At 38.1% G+C, this 19,625-nt stretch overlaps 1 protein-coding gene and 1 long non-coding RNA gene across 2 annotated transcripts in view; one reads left to right on the top strand and one right to left on the bottom strand.

The window, feature by feature from the left end:
• The window catches only part of LOC134208268 (transcription factor SOX-4-like), a 72,779-nt gene extending 54,584 nt beyond the window's left edge, over positions 1-18,195 (top strand). Inside the window, exon 2 of the mRNA XM_062684296.1 lies at positions 18,059-18,195. The gene's annotated coding sequence lies outside the window, so the exon portion shown is untranslated. The remainder of the gene's footprint in view (positions 1-18,058) is intronic.
• LOC134208267 (uncharacterized) lies at positions 1,224-2,882 on the bottom strand. Its single transcript, XR_009978584.1, has 3 exons — positions 2,822-2,882; positions 2,012-2,766; positions 1,224-1,461 (listed from the first exon to the last, which is right to left on the bottom strand). It is a non-coding gene; the product is annotated as an uncharacterized LOC134208267 (long non-coding RNA).
• Positions 18,196-19,625: the final 1,430 nt, after the last annotated feature.

Genomic DNA, 19,625 nt, shown 5'->3' with positions numbered 1-19,625 from the left:
CAAACGTGTTGCGGAAAGTGGGGAAGCAACCAATCGAGCTGTGTATGTGTCAATGCGAGTGTGTATAAAATATTCAATGTTCTCAGTGAAAAAATTGACTTTCATTTTTTAAATCCTGTATCTCAAGATCGGAACGTAGTACCTCGGGGTTTCAAGCGTTTCCAATGTAAAAATTTCCAAAGAACACGTTGGTGAGGTTATTTTTGAAATAAAAATATACTCTTTGGGTAAAAAATGCATTTGTCGAACAAAAACCTAAAAATTGTTTATTTGACAATACTACACAAAATATTTATTTAATAAATTCCTTGAAAAATCTTCTTTTGAATATTATAGACCTCACAGTTCCAGAAATATTAACAAATCAAAATTATGGGTTTCATACATTTGTCCGAAAAGGGGGAGGGTCCAATCACTACGAAATTTTGGATTTTGGGGTATATCCCATACATAAACAATTTAATTCTAAGAAAGTTGATTGCACGTTTTCATTTTTTTCTCGGTCCCCGGATAAAAAATACCATTTAAAAACTATAAACTTGACTGTTACAACACCATGCAGTACATAATAATAACCATTCAATGTGATGGAAATTTAACAATAAAATTGCATAAGAATTTATTGTTTTGCACGATTCAATGAATGGTAAATGGGACTTTTACAATAAAAAATAGGGGTTGTTATGTATCTTTACAATAAAAAAATCGAAAATTTTCCATACAAAATTCAGAGCAAAACAATTGATTTTACGGTTCTTCAATTGGATGATTTCTTTGAACAAAACAATAGAAAACAATGTATTTTAAATGTATTTCCTTACTTTTTTATTGTTTAACCATTGAAATTCAATAGGATCTAGAATAAATTTCACTCCATAATTGATAATAAAAATACAATACAATCAACTGTTTCACAATTTATTTTATAAACAGAATCAACATTTTTTGTGAGATGCAAAATAAAAATTCAAATCTTTACAATACATCATTACACTTTGTAATTTTGAATTGAAATTACCAAGTGCAAGCATATTTTGTAATGACGAAACACATTTTTTTTTGCATCTATGTAATAAATGTGGATTTTCCTGTTTATAAAATAAATTGCAAAATTGTTAAGTATTTTAATTTAATTTAACTTAAATTTAATTTTGATTTAAATTTAATTTTATATTGTTCAAGTACGCAGCATCGCAGAACTTTAATTTCGAAATCTCCGAGTACGCAATGGTAGAGGCACGTAGAGGACTATCGGTCTAATGAGCGTTTTGTTAATATGTATAGTCAGTTTGGCACGGCAGCGATTTGTTTTCGTTCGGAACGTCTTGAAGAGTCCAAAGTCCGAAGTATGTACAATTTCTAACAACGATGCGTCTCCGAATTCCTTGTGCTAATGCTGCTAGTTTTGAATTGGTCCCACCAATAGGCGATGTAACCCTGGAGGGTCTACCAAATATGGCGCTGGTGTAGAGAATAAAAATGAATAGAATTAGAACATATGAACATGTGGAAAGCAATTCCAAACGAATAATTATGTATTAATCCACATTGAGCGTGCTTAGAGCGGCACATTAAGAGTTATAACTTTGTGAAATCAATATTGTGACAGGCATCTTAAGTTTGATTCCTCGAAATTAGGCACCTTTATCAAAAAAATATTTGATAGCGAACACATTAGTGCTGTCCAATGAGCAGCTCGAAGTAGCTCGAAGGTGTTCCCGTCCTGCTCGTTCTTTATTGTCAACAAATGGACATGAGCAGAACAGGGAGAAACTTCGCTACTTCAAGCTCTCATTGGACAGCACTATTCTTACTTAATTGGTACCAAATCGTTTTTTTTTGTCGTGAAAAGTTCCTTCTAACTAACCTACTCAGTGGCGTAGCTACGGGGCAGGTTTTGGACATAACCCCTAAGGGACAACATTTTATCACACCTTAGGAAATTAGCCACTGCTCGTGTTCCATTAATTAACGACATAATTTAAAAAATGTATTTATATGAACAACTCACTTTGAATTAGCGGCAGTAGCTAACGATCCGGAGTCGGTATCAAAAATTGGTGACGCTCAGAAGCAAGTAGCCATCGATGTCCCGTCGGCAACATAAGATTCAAACCCAGTGGCATCGTTACTGCTGGTGGCCGCGACTGGGGCTGCTGTCGTGACGGCATTTTCGAACGAAAAGGTAAAATATGTAGAATGCTCCTGACGAAACGTTGGTTTAGTAACACCAACTGCTCCCTCAAAAATGACAGTAGAATGTGGCTTTACCGTGGAAATGCTGGAAGTGAAGCTGCCGTAGTAGGAGGAATGATGGGTGCTACTTAACTAAAATCGGATTTCGATGCCGCAGAGGAGACACCGAAAATAGGCGCTGCCGTTGCCGGTGTAGCAGCCACAGATAACTCTAGGAATGTTTCTTGTTCCGAAGTTGAAACCATCAGTAGCTGGAATGTTGGTGGTTGTTGCTGAGGTTGAACCGGACGAAATATTTCAAACAATAAAACAGCAGCGGGCTCAACTCGCCGGAGTTGAACTGATGTGGTAAAAGCTGCGGGAAAAGCGTATGCAGGAAGATCCGGAAGAGCATCGGATTATGTAGCGTTAATACTTGAAGCAACGGTGATTACAAATGAAAAAGTGCCAATAGTTTTCTCTGGAGGTTTGGTGTCCGCTGACGTTTATGCAGGTTTTGTCGGTGTTTGGAAGTTGAACGTAGCGTTGTTGTCCGTCGGCATGGATATGATGTCCCAAAGCTGAATTGTCCTGTTGATATTAGTTGTTGATTTAATAATTAACGGTTTTGGAGGTCCAATCTTACCTAAGCCAGCATTCTTGAAGGGTTTATTAACCAAAGCTGCAGTTCCACTCAGTTTAAGGACAAATATAGGGATCCTACATTCAGAGATATGCGAAAGCGGCCATCTTGAGCCAATCGAGCATTGAGAGCTGTCAGAATCTGAGCCAAATGAACATTGTTATTGTTGCGGATTGAAAGGTATTGCGATTGTAATGAAAAAGATTTTACGAAAAGTTTTGTCGAATAAACAATTTGTTTTATATTGCAGGGTTGTTACGACTACGCGGATTTCGCGATTTTCGCGGATTTCGCGGTTTTCGCGGATTTGGCGCGGATTTACATAACTATTTTAAGGTTTCGCGCGGATTTGGCGCGGATTTAGGTTTAGGTGGAAATTTAATAAATAAAATGCCAAATCTAATGATTTTTTTTTAATAAATTTGTTTTATGTCTGTCTAGATGGGCTTTATTTTCATTAGCAAATGTTGTTCAGAACAAATTTACTTTTCAAGGTTACTAACATTATTTTTCAGATATTTCCAAGTCCTTATTCAATGGCATGCGTTACACTCTCAAACATTCTTTAAACAAATGTTATGATGAGAGATACGTTACTTGTTGTCATTTTGAATCCATTCTAAACACGACGCACATAAGCCATGTCCATTGAAGGACATAAACACCCATTTTCATCTGGTCATTTTCTTTGTAATTCCAAGATATTTGTCAGTTTCTGATTGGTTATTTCTTTTACGATGAACCACTCAGCATGATATATTGTATCATTCTTCAAAAGATTTTCGTCAGGATTTTTTTCAAAAGAATTCCGCCTTGAATTTACAAAAGAGTTGATCACAGAAATTTCTGTAATAAATGCTCAAAAATTGCACCGGGTGTTTTTCCACAGGAAGTCACCAATCAATTTATGCAAGAATTTCTAAAGCGATTTCCACAGGAACTCATGAAGGGATTTCTGCAAGTATGCCCTGAAGTTTTTCCGCAGCTTATTTAGGAAAATTTACTTGAACTCACGACAAAATTCCCAAACGAATTACAGAATAATTTCCCAGGGGATTTTTTGTAAGAATACTTGGAGGAACTCCCACAGATGTTCTCGGAAGATTTTCCACAGACAATTTTGGAGCGACTTTCGCACTTCAGCAGATCCAAGGGCAGTCTTGATTTCTGCAAACATTTTCATGAAAATTTCCGCGAGATTTTCCGGAGGATGACCCGTAGACATTTTTGGGATGAATCTGCGCACGCATGATAAATTTGTATAAAGAAAGTTCTCGAAGTTTTTGGATGAATTTCAGTAAGAATGGCCATAAAAATTTCTGCATGAACTTTTAGAAAAGCTTGTTACAAGAATTGAAGGAAAAATAACGGACTAATTCTGTTGGAGCTTACGCAAATTATACTGCCGGATTTCCAAAACAAAAATCTCCTGAATTTTTTTGAAAATATTCCTTTGGAAATTCCGAAGGAATTTACGCTTGATTCTGACTTAAAAATCAACGCTTGAGCAACTTTTCTAGATTACGTATTATTTGTTTCTTGATACCAATTCAAATATTTGTTTTACAGAAGTTTTGTTTAAAAAATGGAACTTCATTATTCAATTCCTTAATATCTAAGCAGGTTTGTTTTGTGATCAATAACTACAACAAAGTTGCATAGAGTTGTCAGAAGAAATTGAGGTTTTGTCAGATTTTTAAATATTTGCCAAGTTTATTTTTAATCGATTATGATCAAAACGCGCGGATTTGGCGCGGAATGGATTTCATGTCGCGCGGAAATGGCGCGGGTATGATTTTAGTCGGCGCGGATTTGGCGCGGAAAATAATTCAGGATCTCCGTAACAACCCTGATATTGGCAAGTTGAAGTAATCTAGTTTATGCATGGTACTTTGTTCATTTGTATTGCACTTTTATTTCAGTGATAATGCACTGTTGGACGTTAGATAACGAAATCTGAAAACGCCATTATACGCAAAGTCATGTTCGAGCTCCAACATTTTGCGCCACAGCAAGTGCTGGCAGCGTTTGTTTACGAAAGTAACAGCGTTGCTAAATCGTCTGGAAAAGTATTCGCACATCTCTTAATATAGGATCCCTAGACAAATATTTCCTATTTCCTTTGTCACTACGTTTATATACTTGTCACAAAGACGATGTTTATATTTAGAGACCAGCAAACAGTGAAGCCGAAAGTCGCAGTTCCAGTCGATCAACGTAAACATTCGGTGGTACTATGCGAGGCTCGAGACAAGGTAAGTATTGCAATCAACATCACAGAAAATATGGAAAAGTTTTAAAAGTTTAATAAACCAAGCTAATTCCAGAGTTTTCATAGCAATTACGTATACCGAATTCAATATGGTTTGTTTCTGAAAATATGTCGATGGTGCTACAAAAGGCTGCTGCGCTGCAGGGAGGCGATGTGGTGTACAAAATGGTGTCGCCCATAAGGTGGCAATGGGGGGTTGGAAAAGGTCAATTTTTGTGTTATGTAATTTGTGAATGGGCCCCCCCATGGCTTGTAATAAAATAAATATATTCAAAAAAAAATGGAAGTTTTTTTTTTTAAATAATGTCACCTATTGTTATTTTATTGTTTTCAATTGTTATTTCTTCATCATATTTTATATGTTTTTTAACTTTAAGCAGGATTTTCTTATTAACGAAGTAGATAAATGTATTATTCGTAAATTTGTTGATGCGCAGCACAAAACACAAGAGAACAATAAAAATATAATAGAATGTATCAGTAACATTTAAATGTATTGTGCTCTTTAAGTAAGTACAATAAAGGTTTTTCCAACCGTGGAAATTTTACATTAAACGTGCAACAGATTGTATTGTTTGACATAAAACCTATAGTATTTCAATGAGTCAAACCATTCAAGGTACTGTTAATTTTTATCCGGGTCACTTCATATGGAATGACCCAGTACTAAAATAGTAATGGTGTCACCATTTCATGAAAGAAAGTGTTTTCCGAAACGGTACACTATTCGTATATTAATAGAAAAAATGATTCAAAACCGTAAAAAGAGCATGGGTGTGCTTAGTATTGAGTGACTTGGTCCTTTATTTGTTACACGACTTAATTCTAAAACAATTGCTCGAAATATTTGAAGTTTTCAGCGGAAAACTTGAAATCTGAGCGTGTGCTGCAATTTACCTCAGTTACCCCACATGTGGGATATTTTGATCAACTTCTTGTGGAAGCTATGAAGAATTGTCGAAGAATCCAACGGATTTCCGATTGTTTCCCGTCAAAAAATTTCTCGATGAAATTAAATTTTTAAATGAGGAAGGACCGTTTGAAGAAGAAGGAGTTATTCGGCCGAAAACTATTTGGAAGTCATTTGGCCCAATGATTTGTTCGGTGAAATCCAATATATTACGGCCAAAAAAATATTGTCAGCAAATTGGCATTTTCGGCCAAATGACCCATTTGGCTAAATAACGTGTTCGAACAAACCATTTTCAGCCTAACAACCGTTTCGGCTAAATGGAATTTGGCTAGATGACTTTCAGTTTAATGTGTTATTTGGCTTTCGGCTAAACGACGGGAAGGGCCACAAGGCCGAAAGTAGTTTGACCGACTATTTAATTTTGTCGAAACTCATCTGGCCGAAATGGACATACGGCCGAAAATATCGTCGAAATGGACATACGCTCGAAAATATCGTTTGGCCTAATTGATTATTTGGCCGAAAAAGCCGTTTGGGCGAAATGGTCATTTGTCAGACAGGGCCATTTTGTTGATAATGTAATTTTGCCCAAATGGACATATGGTCGAAAACGTCATTCGCCTTATCTGATTCTATGGCCGAGTAGGTCATTTGGTCAAATGGGTCGACATTTTTCACCACATTAGCTGTTCATCAAAATGCATTCGAACGTATGTCCCATTCGGCAAAATGGGTTTTCCTGCCAAACGGATCTTTCAGCCTAATCACCTATTAGGGGAGTTTGGCCGAATACCGTTCGGCCGAATGCCATTTGGCCGAAAGCCACTAGGCCGAACAAACCATCAGGCTGAAACCCATCTGGTCGACAGGGTCATATGGCCGAAAGGGTCGTTTGGCCGAACGGGTAATTTGGCCGAAAGGGTCTGCATGCCGAAAGGGTCATTTGGTCGAATAGGACATTTGGCCGAAAGGGCCGTTTAGGTCATTTTAAAAGTGAGAAATAAGGAGTGAGAAGAGTCTCAATTCTAATTCCTCATTTCTCACTTCTCACTGTAAAAAGTGAGCAGCGTGAAGTGACTATATTGTCACTACTCACTTCGCGCTTCTCACTTTTTACTATGAGAAGTGATAAATGAGAAGTGAAAAGTGAGACGTCTCACTACTCACTTCGCGCTTCTTACTTTGTGCAGCAAAAAGTGAGAAATGAGGAGTGAGAAGTGAGGCGTCAAAACGACCCTTTCGGCCAAACGACCCTTTCGGACAAATGATCCTTTCGGCATAATGACCATTTCGGTCAAACGACTTTCTGCCGAATGGATTTAGGCCAAACGACCCTTCCCCAAATAGAAAAAAAAAAACAAGTGACACCGTGCTGTCAAAACTCCAGGAGCCTTTATCAATTCGACAATAATCCTTTATCGTTAATGAGAAAACTATCTTACACGTTGACACTAGAATGTTATTTATATCTCTTTCGATTTCAAAACTTAAAAGTGTATGCATAGAATTTCAATAAGTCAATATATCTTCTCAAACAAAAAAAACTTGTTATGTATAATACCATCTAGCAACACGTTGCCGTGGCTCGATTATATTTTTGTTTACGTCGCATTTTCTACCGTTCCAAGAGAGAATGAAAGATTAAGATGTTGACAGATTGGGTTAAACTTCCTTATGTCGGGAATTGAATTTAAGTTTGCCGGAAAAGCAATCGCTGTGACTGAAATAAATACCGTTAAGAGATATGATTTGTTTTCATCGGGAAACGCTTCCGGGATTGTACGACAATTTCCCGAATGCAATTTCCCCGAATGTAACAATTCCCCGAAAATAAAGTACCTCTTCCAAACACACTTCCGCAATCGACTGTATGCGTTCAAAGATACGTTCAAGAGTGTCTTATTGGAGATTATCAGCTCAATATCCTTTGGAAAGTTTAGATGTTCTTGACCCTCCACATCTGTGTTAAATTATTAAGATATCAGAGTACAGAGTTTTCCAAGGTAGTTTTTTTTTAATTGTCGAACAATTGCTGTATTTGAAAAAAAAAAGGAAATCTCAAACAGCAATTCCAATTGAAAGCGTTTTGATGAATATTTTTACTATCTTTGAAATTAAGCTCCCGTCCTGCATATACCTTCTTAAGGAATGTAAGGTAATGGTGGATTTCAATCCTTATAAACAAAAATAATTAGTTTGCCCGGAATGAGGAAATGGTGAATGTGTGTCCTTCATTAAAAAGAATGCATCTGCTCGGAATAATGCAATCGTAAATGTGTCCGTTCTTCAGTAAGTGTTTCCCCATATAATGAATATTATTATTCTTCCTTTAATAACATGTATCTTCCCGGAATAATTTGGGGGGATGTGATCCATTCTTTCGAAAAAGCATTTTCACGAAATAAGAAAATGGTAGATGCGATCCTTTCTTCAGAAATATACTTAGCTCAAAATAAGGCAAAGATGAATGAATTGAGAATGAGAATAAGGATTATGTGATGTGATCTCTTTGTTTGATGTAGGCGAATTTCGCCAGAATAAGGAAAAAAATATATAAGATCCCTTCTTGAGCAATATGCATTGAATGTATAATATTTCAGCGAAAATGTATTTGCCGAATCCATTTTCTTAGAATAGCATTACGCGGTATGACATTTAATGGATTATACCTTTTTTCCAGAATGCCGTTTGGCGGAATGTTATATTAAACAAATTGACATTTTCTTAGATAAGTGTGGTGTAGTATAGCAGCAGTTTTGGAACATATAATTGCTCCATATCTATCCTTTATTATATCTGGCAAGCGTGCTCCTTTAGTAAACGAATTACCTTTTCTAATTGCGGACTGACGTTCTCTCTCGAGACGCCTTATATCGGATAGACGAGTTTATTTAAAGAAGACATTATCTCCTCCATTCGCATTACACCGGGCAGACGCGATCATTTAAAAAGGCATTGTCTCATTCTTTCACTTTATTCCAGACAAACGAGTTCATTTGAAGAAGGGATTATCTATCCTCTTTGCCTTATACTGGACAAATGTATTCATTTGAGGAAGGCATTATCACTTCCTTTCCCCTAATACCGGGCGATGCTATCACCTAAAGAAGGCATTATCTCCTACCATCGTCTTATACCGGGCAGACGCGTTCATGTTAAGAAGACATTATCTTTTCCCTTTGCCTTAAACCGGGCAGATGCGTTCATCATACCGAGCAAACTTATCCATTTAAAAAAGGATTATCTCCTCACTTCGCTTTATACCGACCAAATGCGTTCATTATAAGAAAGCATTGCCATTTTTCAGCGCATTGTCTATGGCTCTACATTCTATATGAAACTTTGACTGTTCTTCAGCTTACTACGCCGTTGCTCGCTCGCTGCTACCCATCACGTTGTGCTGCACTCAACAAGAAAAGAGAAGCATTCGGGGAATTGTTACATTCGGGGAGTTGTTATTTATTCTGGGAAATTGCATTCGTTGCATTGTCGCACAATCACTTCCGAAGCGTTTCTTTCCTGTACAAGAGAAAGATGATAAACGTCAGCAAGCCTTAAACAAATGTCTAAGAATAGATAACTTGTGGATTCTGTACAGCAGAATACCACAGTAGTTCACGGGAAAGGACCGGTTAAGAAACACAGAGTGCCTACCAAATAAAAGAAGGGAATAAAAAAACTTTCGAGATCCCATGTTTGCACTCCTATATCATGGAACTTACACGATGATACATTTATGCCCACAGAAGTCGAGTAAATTTCCAACCCGAATATTCCACGGCGTGTGTATGGGGGACATTTATGTCAAAAAAATGAGCCTCGCCAAAACTACCAAAACTACGTGAAAATATAGCTGCAGTTTTCGTTTCGTGACTAGTTGTAAAAAAACTACCGAGGGTCTCGAACAACTTTTTTTATGATGTCTGTTATGTTTGTATGTACGTATGTATGTGTTTGTATGTGTGTATGTGTACAAAATTTTGTAGCCACACTTTTTGGAACTTAGCATTAGGCAAATTACTCGCAACAAGTTCCATTCGACGAAGAATCCTGACCCTTTGTTTGCTATTGAATTGACCAGATTGGACGATGGGATAAGAAGACATGGCCAAAATACTATTTTCTTTGTGCAAAACACGCTAAAAAAACACTCACTCATATTTTTAGTATTTTTTACACGAGAGAGGCACAAACACCGCTAGGTGGATTAATTTTTCTCTCTGAAACGGAACTTTTGAATTGAAAAACCATAGTTTTATTTATCGCATCTCCTTTAAAATGAGATTCCTGATTTTTTTCCAATTATCATATAAAAACTAAGGGTGAATTACCAAGTTATAGTCTGAATAACTTGTTAATTCGAGCTCAAGCGTCAAAGTGCATAACGAAGCCGAACTCGATAAATTTATGTGTGTGTGTGTGTGTGTGTGTGTGTGTGTGTGTGTTATCCCCTGAAAATAGCTAAGAAAGGCTTGGATGGGGATTATGCTCTGCACCGTCATCTTATTCACATATGCACCCAATTCTTCCCCAACACATATGTGACGAACTTATTAGACTTAAGATATGACAAAAATAAAGTTTTTTTTCTCCAAGATTTTTTTTTTCTCACAATCATCTTTTTCTCACACTCAATACACTAAAAACAATGATTTTCCGTGTATATTATTTCTGTGTGAGTGCTCAATCCGAAAACAAATAGACGTCAAATCATGGCGGGAATCGATTTAGTGTACACGATTATATGTGACGAACGAGTAATAAGTTATGATTGGGTAGATTTCAGTAACAAAAATCGATAATCCTGAAATGAGAGTGAGTGTGTTAAAAATAGGCTGACCAGATCCTTTCGGTGAAAAAACGGGACAAATGCACTTGCAAAACGGAACATGTCAAAAAACCTTGTGGGAAAATTCAAAAGCTGTGAAAATTTCAAAATGTGTGGGCTTATTTTCATTTTCCGTGTAAAAAGTTAGAGATTTTTTTTAGAGTGAATCATTCACCACCATAACCTTCTCTTGTATTAAGTTAGTTGTGGAAAAATATAACAAATAATTCTCTCGCGGAAAAACACGAAGAAGTTATTTAAATTATTAACGCATTCTTCATTTTTTTTAATTGTGGAGCTTTGAAATTTTTAATCTACTCTTAAACATGGATTTTATTACTGACCAATATCGAAAACTTTTCCAATTGTGAACTTGAAAATAACAAAAAAATAGTCGAAGTACACTGTCAAAAGGCATATGCGAAAAGAGCAACAGGATTATAGATTTTTCGTGCGAAAACCCTTTTTCATGAATATAAGTGAGGAAAAATCTACAGACAAGAATAACAAGAATATCAACAAGAAACGAACATTACTTCTTCTTCTTATTGGCATTACATCCTCACACTGGGACAGAGCCACCTCGCAGCTTAGTGTTCTATCTAAGCACTTCCACAGTTATTACAGTTATTAACAGCACCGGGAATCGAATCTAGCCACGATTTTTTACAGTAAGTATATGATTTCGAAATATTAGGAATTATTCAGAAAGACTGAATTATTCCTAATGTTTCGAAAAGAATCAATCCTTCGCAAGAAAGGAAAATCGTAAATAAACTTAATCTGGAAATTAGAATGTCTGTCCCTGCGCTTCATTTTCTTGACGTTGAGGCCTGACCTGATTTTCAGGATGTACTTGCCTACCAAGTTACCGGTTCCGTTTAATTCATTGATGAAATTGGTCAAATTTTTCGGCTTCAAAATAAGCAGAAACGAATCATTGAAATGAAACTGGATGAAGAAACCTCCCGTTGTCACCCGTTGTCATTAACTGTGAAAAACCTTAAGAAAGTCAATCCATGCGAAATGCATAACGGCAAAAATAGCTTCCTTTGAAAATCAACACAATCTCACACTTTTTTTATTGGTTGGATCCTCCACTTTCTTTGTATTTGGTTTGAGATTCCTGCCTAAATTATTGTTTTTTTTTCTTTTGGAAGAATCAATGAAAAAACGGGACAATTTGAGATTTTTTTAGATTACGACGGGACAGCACAATAAGGTCTAAAAAACGGGACTGTCCCGTTAAATACGGTACGTATGGTCAGCCTAGTTAAAAAGAATCGGGCAAATCACAATCTACACATAAATTGGTGAAATCGGCAATAAAAAGACACACTTTTGCATGACTCTAGGGAAAAGAAACTAGATGAACAATGATAAGAAACGTTATTTCAGAAAGGTTTACTAAAGATTAAGCCCCGGTAATATTTGCCAGAACTAAACAGAACAAATCTGTTTCTTACTTTCAAAAAACAAACATTTTTATAAAACCATCCACCATAGGAATGACGAGAAAACATCTAAAAGAAATCCTAGACCGAACCGGGAATACAACTCAGCCACCACCACTCAGCGTGGATTTGGCATGCTTTTCTCACATGTAGGTAAAAATGGTTCGATAATAATATCCTTGGATATGCGATATTATTCGGTTTTAGAAACCGTTACCTATGTCCGGAATCCCATAGTTTCTCAAGCTCAAACAATGTAAATTCTCATATATCTGGATTATTTTTTACGAATTTACATTTCAATCCAAAAAGTGTAACAAAAAATGAGGTTATATTATCAGGGAGAGTTTGCTGTTAAAAATACCAAATTAAATTATTAAACCAAATTTAAATATATTAAAATACTGAATTTAATTATTTCGGCTCCGTTATGTTTTCCGCATTTGAGCCTATGAAATTAGGTTTAAAATAAAAGAACATTAAATCTATGAAAAATTGTAAAAACTCAAAGGTGCAGCCCAATCGGGTTGTACGCAAAGGTGACGTAGGACTACGTAGCTATACGAAATGGAGGGTATTTTTCATCATAATTTGTGCCAATTTATTGGCATTGTGCAAATTGCTCGAAGGTCAACCGAATCAAGAAACTGAAAGTAGCTCCCATTGGATGAACCAGCCGTGGAAAAAGAACGACTCATCTGCCGCATCGCTACTGAAGCCACTCGTCTATCTTTCAGTGGATATCATCAGATTCCTAGAAGACATTATGCTCAAAAATGTCCGGAATGACAGAAAAATAAGCAGAATCGGAGGTGGCGTGAAACCAAACACAAATATATTAATTTGCAACGTTCGACTTCCGTCCGCGATGGAAGCGTACATGCATCGTTTTCTATAGCGCTGGTGGCAAAATGAGCGGGAGAATAAATTACAAACAGTCGTTTTCAGGACTTAAACTTTTTATCCAAGAAGAGGTTTTGACCGTTGGAAAATTGTTTACCCAAACAAACAGACTGTTCGGCTGTTTAAACGACAATGACGATTTTGGAAAGATTTATTGTTTTTAATAATGCGCCATCTGGAAAACTAAGGCAGCTAAACGACATTTTTCACTAAGGCGGCGTCTTCATCGATTTCGTGAAGTGAAATCAACCACAAGCGCGCGTCAGAGGGAGATGATGCAATGAGTTTGTTCAAATGGATGGCGTCAGTAGCAGTCAAATGGAATTTCCTCACAAGATTTTGATTTGTTGTTGAGGTTGAATGACGACCACCAACGCAGACTTCCACCACCAATTCGATGATTTTCCTTTGAAAATGCTACCAGAGCGCCTTCTTCGCTCCGCTGCGTTTGCTTTGCGTAAAATCTTGTTCAAGCGCTCTCTGCGAAATCCCGATCAAATTGGCTCGCGCGCGCTGGTAAGCAGCTTTCTTGTATTCAATAAATTGAGCCCGTTAGCTCCGCCCCTTTGTGATCTGATATGGGTGTAAATATAATGTGCACTCATAACGATTAACGAAGGGGCGGGGCTAATGGAATTACTTCATTAGATATAAGAAAGCTGGTTTTCGGCGAGCGCGAGCCATTTTGATTGGGATTCCGCAGACAACGGACCGTTCGGAGAATGACAAATTCTAACATTCCTATGACGTTTTCTCGATTCTGATTTTGGTTATGAGATGTTGTTTATCTTAGATGCGTATTGTTGCGAGGAATAACAGCAGAAATTTGACTCAAGACGAAGTTTCTCCAAATTACCAAACATTAGGTCTTGGTATCTGTCTGTCCGAGTGACGTTCACCGATGGGTGGTTACTGTAGAAAGTTTCCACTGAGCAGGGTTCGGATTTCTCACTCACTCACGCGACAACAGATCACTCCACCATGCATTTTATCCGGATAAATTACAGTGCGATAAACTCCGGCACAAGCGATGGTGCGAAAAATTGTTATCCTTCTTCCCATGTTTCGCGAAAATCAAATGCTGCTTACTTTGCCTCTCCAAGCTGATTGAATCTGACGATGCGCCACGATAAGCAGAAGGTTCAATACAGCAGTTTTTCCCCTCGCTTTCAATCAATTCATGTGGTGGCGTGGTTTTAGTGGGCGCTCTGAACATTTTAAAATTGTTTTGGGTTCGAATCCCGTTGCGGTCCTAAATTTTTGTAAATATGCTTGTAAAATGTATCTGGTGAGGCGGCGAGAAGGAAAATTTGTGGATTAAAATTAATTTATCCGGCGATCCGGCGCTAACGAATTTATCACCCGCCATTCTATCCGGATAAAAATGTTGTGTGAGAATACTTCCTCACAGGGGGACCATGAAAAATCACACTCCGCTAAATGGATTAATCGCAGGTTTTTATTCATATGAGTGAGAATTCCGAAGCCTGCCACTGAGGTGGCGTCTTCATTGATTTTAAACAAAAGCCACCATTTTATACAAAAGAGGTTGATCCGACTATCCGAAATAAACTTTCTTCAAAGTGCAAAACTCAATCGTAACAAGCGAATTTGACAGCGCGTCGGAGGGAGATGATGAAGTAAATTTTAATGAATGGAATCACAAACAGCAACCAAGCTACCACGCCAAACCCGATGCCACCGAAACAGTCCATTTTCGCAATTAACTGTTTCTTTTCATAAAATGTTGGTCCTGAGAAGAACCAATTTTCTTTTCCCAATGCTCCTTTCCAACTAACCGACGCCACAATTTGTAATAAATTTTCAGCATCGGCGATGCGGGATCACCACTTTCTTCATATGAAATGCTGGTTCGTTGAGGTTGAATGATCTGCAGCATCGGCGATGCGGGATCACCACACATCGAGCACCACCACCAATGCGATGGATTTCCTTTGAAAATGTTATGCGCCTCCGTGATGCTGTGTCCGCTCCGCTGCGATCGGTTTGATGCGTCCGCTCTGCGTATAATCTTGTGCAAACTGAGGATTAGACCCGCAAGTGATTGATTATTGATGTCTGTGCTAGTGATGCATGTACGTGATTGATTAGTTTACCTATTTCTAAACTTTTTATCAATTATCGATAATAAATAGTTGAAAAATAGTATTTTCATATAAATACAAGAAGAGTTGACTCATCCTTGATCGAATAGTCCAAAAAAATTGAAAATCCATCGTGAAACGGCTGAGCTATTAAAGTTTAAAGTCCAGCTTGAGCTTGAGCTTGAGCTTGAGCTGATTGACTGCTCGTAGTTGCTACTCCATTATGACCAGATCAGCTGTTCTTGCACAGGGAACCAACAGATGTTTGCTTGGGACTAGCACACATCTTCAATGTACAAGTACTGGTGATCTCATTTGTTAGGTCATACTGGCGCCTGCCACGTCAGAATGCAAGTCAATGTAGGGAAGGGGGAGGAAATGATGATGCAATCACTCGCCCACTGCAAGCCGAATATACCTCTGCATTTGCCACGAGTTCATGCGGAATTTGTTGGAATTTCTGGGTTAGGTTGGAGAGGCAGAGGTCCGTCTTGGTTGACGAGCTGCCAATGTGATAGATAGGAGAAGGTAACTGATGGAATTTCTAATTGGATGTAGGAAACGAGCTCTATAGTTCATTTCCAATTCTAGCAGATTACTGATAGAATACTCAAGTTGAAGGTATAGGAATAGTAATGGAAACGGTATGGAAGTCCATTTCCAGTTCTAGCGATTGCTAGAACATGAGAAATAAAGAGAAAGATACAAAGTAGGAGAATGGAACGGACCTGGGATTGAACCCACGACCTCCTGCGTATGAGGCAGAAGCAGTAGCTATATGACTACCAAGCCCGCTATATTAAAGTTTAAAGTCTATCATATTTTCGTGACGGTCCCTGATTTTCGCAATCGTAAAGTGTACCCCAATATAAAAAACACAAACGTAGTCCTACGTCAAAAAAAATAATGAAAGACTTAATTCGTGAGTGGTTCGTGAAAGGCGGCTGGTATTAGATTAGATTGTTGGTTCCCTTCGGAAAAGAAAAAAAAGTTGTTCGGGACCGATAGGTAGATTTTTATTTGAATACCCAGGAAATGAAAGATAAGAAGCTATATTTTCACGTAGTTGAAATTTTAGCAATGCTCATTTTTTATGATAATATTGTTCTGCTGAACACGCCGTGTATATTTCTTTGACCGGATCAGGAATCGATCCCCAGCTACCTTCAGCATTGTCTTGCTTTGTGGCCGTGCAGCCATCATCCGCTAAGGAAAGGCACCGCATTGAATTGCAGATGGTACTCCCACTACGGTCTCACTCCCGGCACAGGGTTGAAAACCAAAGATAGAAACATTCTTCTTCTTCTTCTTGGCATTACATCCCCACACTGGGACAGAGCCGCCTCGCAGCTTAGTGTTCATTAAGCACTTCCACAGTGCTTTAACTGCGAGGTTTCTAAGCCAGGTTACCATTTTTGCATTCGTATATCATGAGGCTAGCACGATGATACTTTTATGCCGAGGGAAGTCGAGACAATTTCCAATCCGAAAATTGCCTAGACCGGCACCGGGAATCGAACCCAGCCACCCTCAGCATGGTCTTGCTTTGTAGCCGCGCGTCTTACCGCACGGCTAAGGAGGGCCCCTAAGGAGGGTTTGAAGAAACATTATTTTGCCAAAATCCTCCATAATTGTGCTAATAATAATAATAATTGTGCTAATAATAAAAATTATAGCTTTTCAAATACCACCTCAATGTTCTTTGATTTTTTATGATTTTTTTCGTGTGATTACCTCATTGTTGACGCTAAAGGTCTAAATCGACTAAAACCAAACCGTATAAAACCTGAGTGTTGATGGATTAAAATATTGTCTACATTGTCCCACTCCTACAACGTATCTTGAAGACATATACAGGTTATTATAAATACTTAGGATGGGATTCTACAAAGCATGAATAATGGACCAAGTCTTCAAACGCAGGTTTTTAAGAAAATACTCAACAATAACTTGCTGATGCTAGCGGTGTACTTTGGTCATCCACACGTATGTCACCAGAATGTTTGGTCGTTGCTGCGTGGAACTTGCCGTTGCCGAGGTCACCGATATCGAAGATGATAATTTGATATCGGACTTGATGACGACGTTGATGTTTTCGGTATGGTGTTAATCGTTTCGTTAACTTAATTACATATGCTGAAATTACTTCAACGACGTAACAAAAAATTAATAAACGACAAACCCCTTTTAGGTTTTTTCCCCCTAACAACATTCCGTTCTTATTGCCAGAGTATGAGCAAATATTTTGGCAATTGTCGACATTTTAAAAGCATATTCAGACACATCATCTCTAATTACATATTCAACTATCTTTTCAAATGTTAGAATTGTCGATTTTATTTATGTGTGGATTAGTGTTGCATACAACGGAAACAAGTACAACGTAGTTGTAGCTCTATTGAAGTGAATGGGCCACTAAATTTATGCCACATGTTCATAATTCACCCTTCGTACACACAACACGGTTAATAATTCTCTAATTGTGCACAGTTAGCTCACTCAATTCAGAAGAAAGCAAAAGTAAGTGGCTTTCATTTTCATTCTCTTCGTTGCCTATAATGGCTGGTAAACGAGCAAGCAACGCACCCACTCAAGCAGCAAAAACTAAACAATTGCCGATGTTCAAGCTAAATTAGTTGAACCTAGGATCCATTCTTTTCCCCCATCCGAACGCAACAGCGCATTTCTAATGAATTCATTAATTAATTACAAGCATTTTTCTCGCCTCTGTTCTTTTCTTTTCTGCCCACATTTCCCGCCATCAGTTGCATCATTATCACAACCGCAATTGCCGTCGTACTCGTTCTCATTCTAACCACGGAGCCATGCGATGGCTCCACCGAGGAATCCTCAACCACCCCCGCCGTAACCGTTCCCAACGATGACCACAAAGACGACACCAACTGGCAACATGTCCCTATGCCACCAATTAATCTCACCGGAACGGACCTCCCACGACCCATCGTTACCCCACTGGATCCCAGTCTGGTGCAACCGAAGCGAATGAAGCTGAAAGTGTCCACAAAGCGGCGCAATCATCATCAGAGCAACAAAAATGGAACCACCGTAGCCGCTACAACAACGACCAGTGGGAAGTCTTCCCGACCCAAACACAAGCGGAAGTCCACCATGCAAAGTGCGCTGCAGACGGCCGCGCGGAAAGGACTGGAAGCGATGGTTGAACTGTTCGATAAGCGTGAACCGGAAATGATTAGAAAAGGTTAGTGACGCCACGCTGCTGCGTACAGATCATGTGAACTGGGTTTATTGTAGCTTTGTTCTCTTTTAGGAGCCGTGCTGGATCCGAATGATCCAGGGGCGCTGCTCTCGAAATTCAGTTCATCGGACGATTTGCCGGAAAATTTTACCAGGTCTGCCTATGCTGCACTAGTTGCGGCCAAACAGCTGAAAGACAGGTAAGGTTAGCTTAAGAACGCTTATCATGTTATTGGCAAAGTTCAAACGGAAAGCGGATTCCAGTCTAATTTGTTCTGTAATTCGGGCTTACTGATCAGTTGATTAGCATACGTGCCGGAATTCTAATCGCACTGCTCTGTGAATAACAGATTATATCTAAGGGCTGATGCCCATTAGAATAATTTTATCAAAATCCATTAGTAATAAATAATGCTGTCTTGCATATGATCTCAAGGGAATGAATTGATGGCCCCTGTTTGCGGAGTCTTCGATTATTGAGATTTGAGAATGATTCCACCAACACTGGTCATGACTACATTAAACCTTTGAAATAATGAATTAAAATTAATGTACACAGTCGTTATAAATGTTATGGATGAATTTATGTTACCATTATGTTACCAATTTGTATTTTGCGATTTTCATGGTGTCTGACCAGAAGGCCGTATAGCGCCGTTTTATATTTTTTCCTTAAAAATTCGGACTGTTCACTTAAAATTTACACAACATATAAAAAACGCGTATTTTTTTTGTTATCGAAATATATAGGGAACGGGGGGTAATATGCCTTAGCTAAGCAAAGAACTTGGGTTGCACATATGTCACAAATAAGCTGCAGTGACTTATATATAACTAGATCTGGTCACAAACAAGTTGCTGCAACCAAAAGTGATTGAATTGTGCTACTAGAGAATGTGTTATTGTCTTAGCTGTAAGATTTTCATGGGCTTCTTCCCCTACTTCAAAGTTATCATGTTATGACTTATGGGTTCTTGCGACATACTCATATGCAAATAAACCATCATGCGTCTCCGCGGATTTATTGTGACTGTACTGTAACAATGATTAGATTAGAGTGATTCAAATTTTGACTTTTTTTTTGCTTTCCTATGCTTAAACAACGGTACTTGCGGT

The sequence above is a fragment of the Armigeres subalbatus genome, chromosome 1 (assembly GCF_024139115.2).
Source record: "Armigeres subalbatus isolate Guangzhou_Male chromosome 1, GZ_Asu_2, whole genome shotgun sequence".
Classification (NCBI taxonomy): Eukaryota; Metazoa; Arthropoda; class Insecta; order Diptera; family Culicidae; genus Armigeres; species Armigeres subalbatus.
This window is presented reverse-complemented; position numbering and strand designations above follow the sequence as displayed.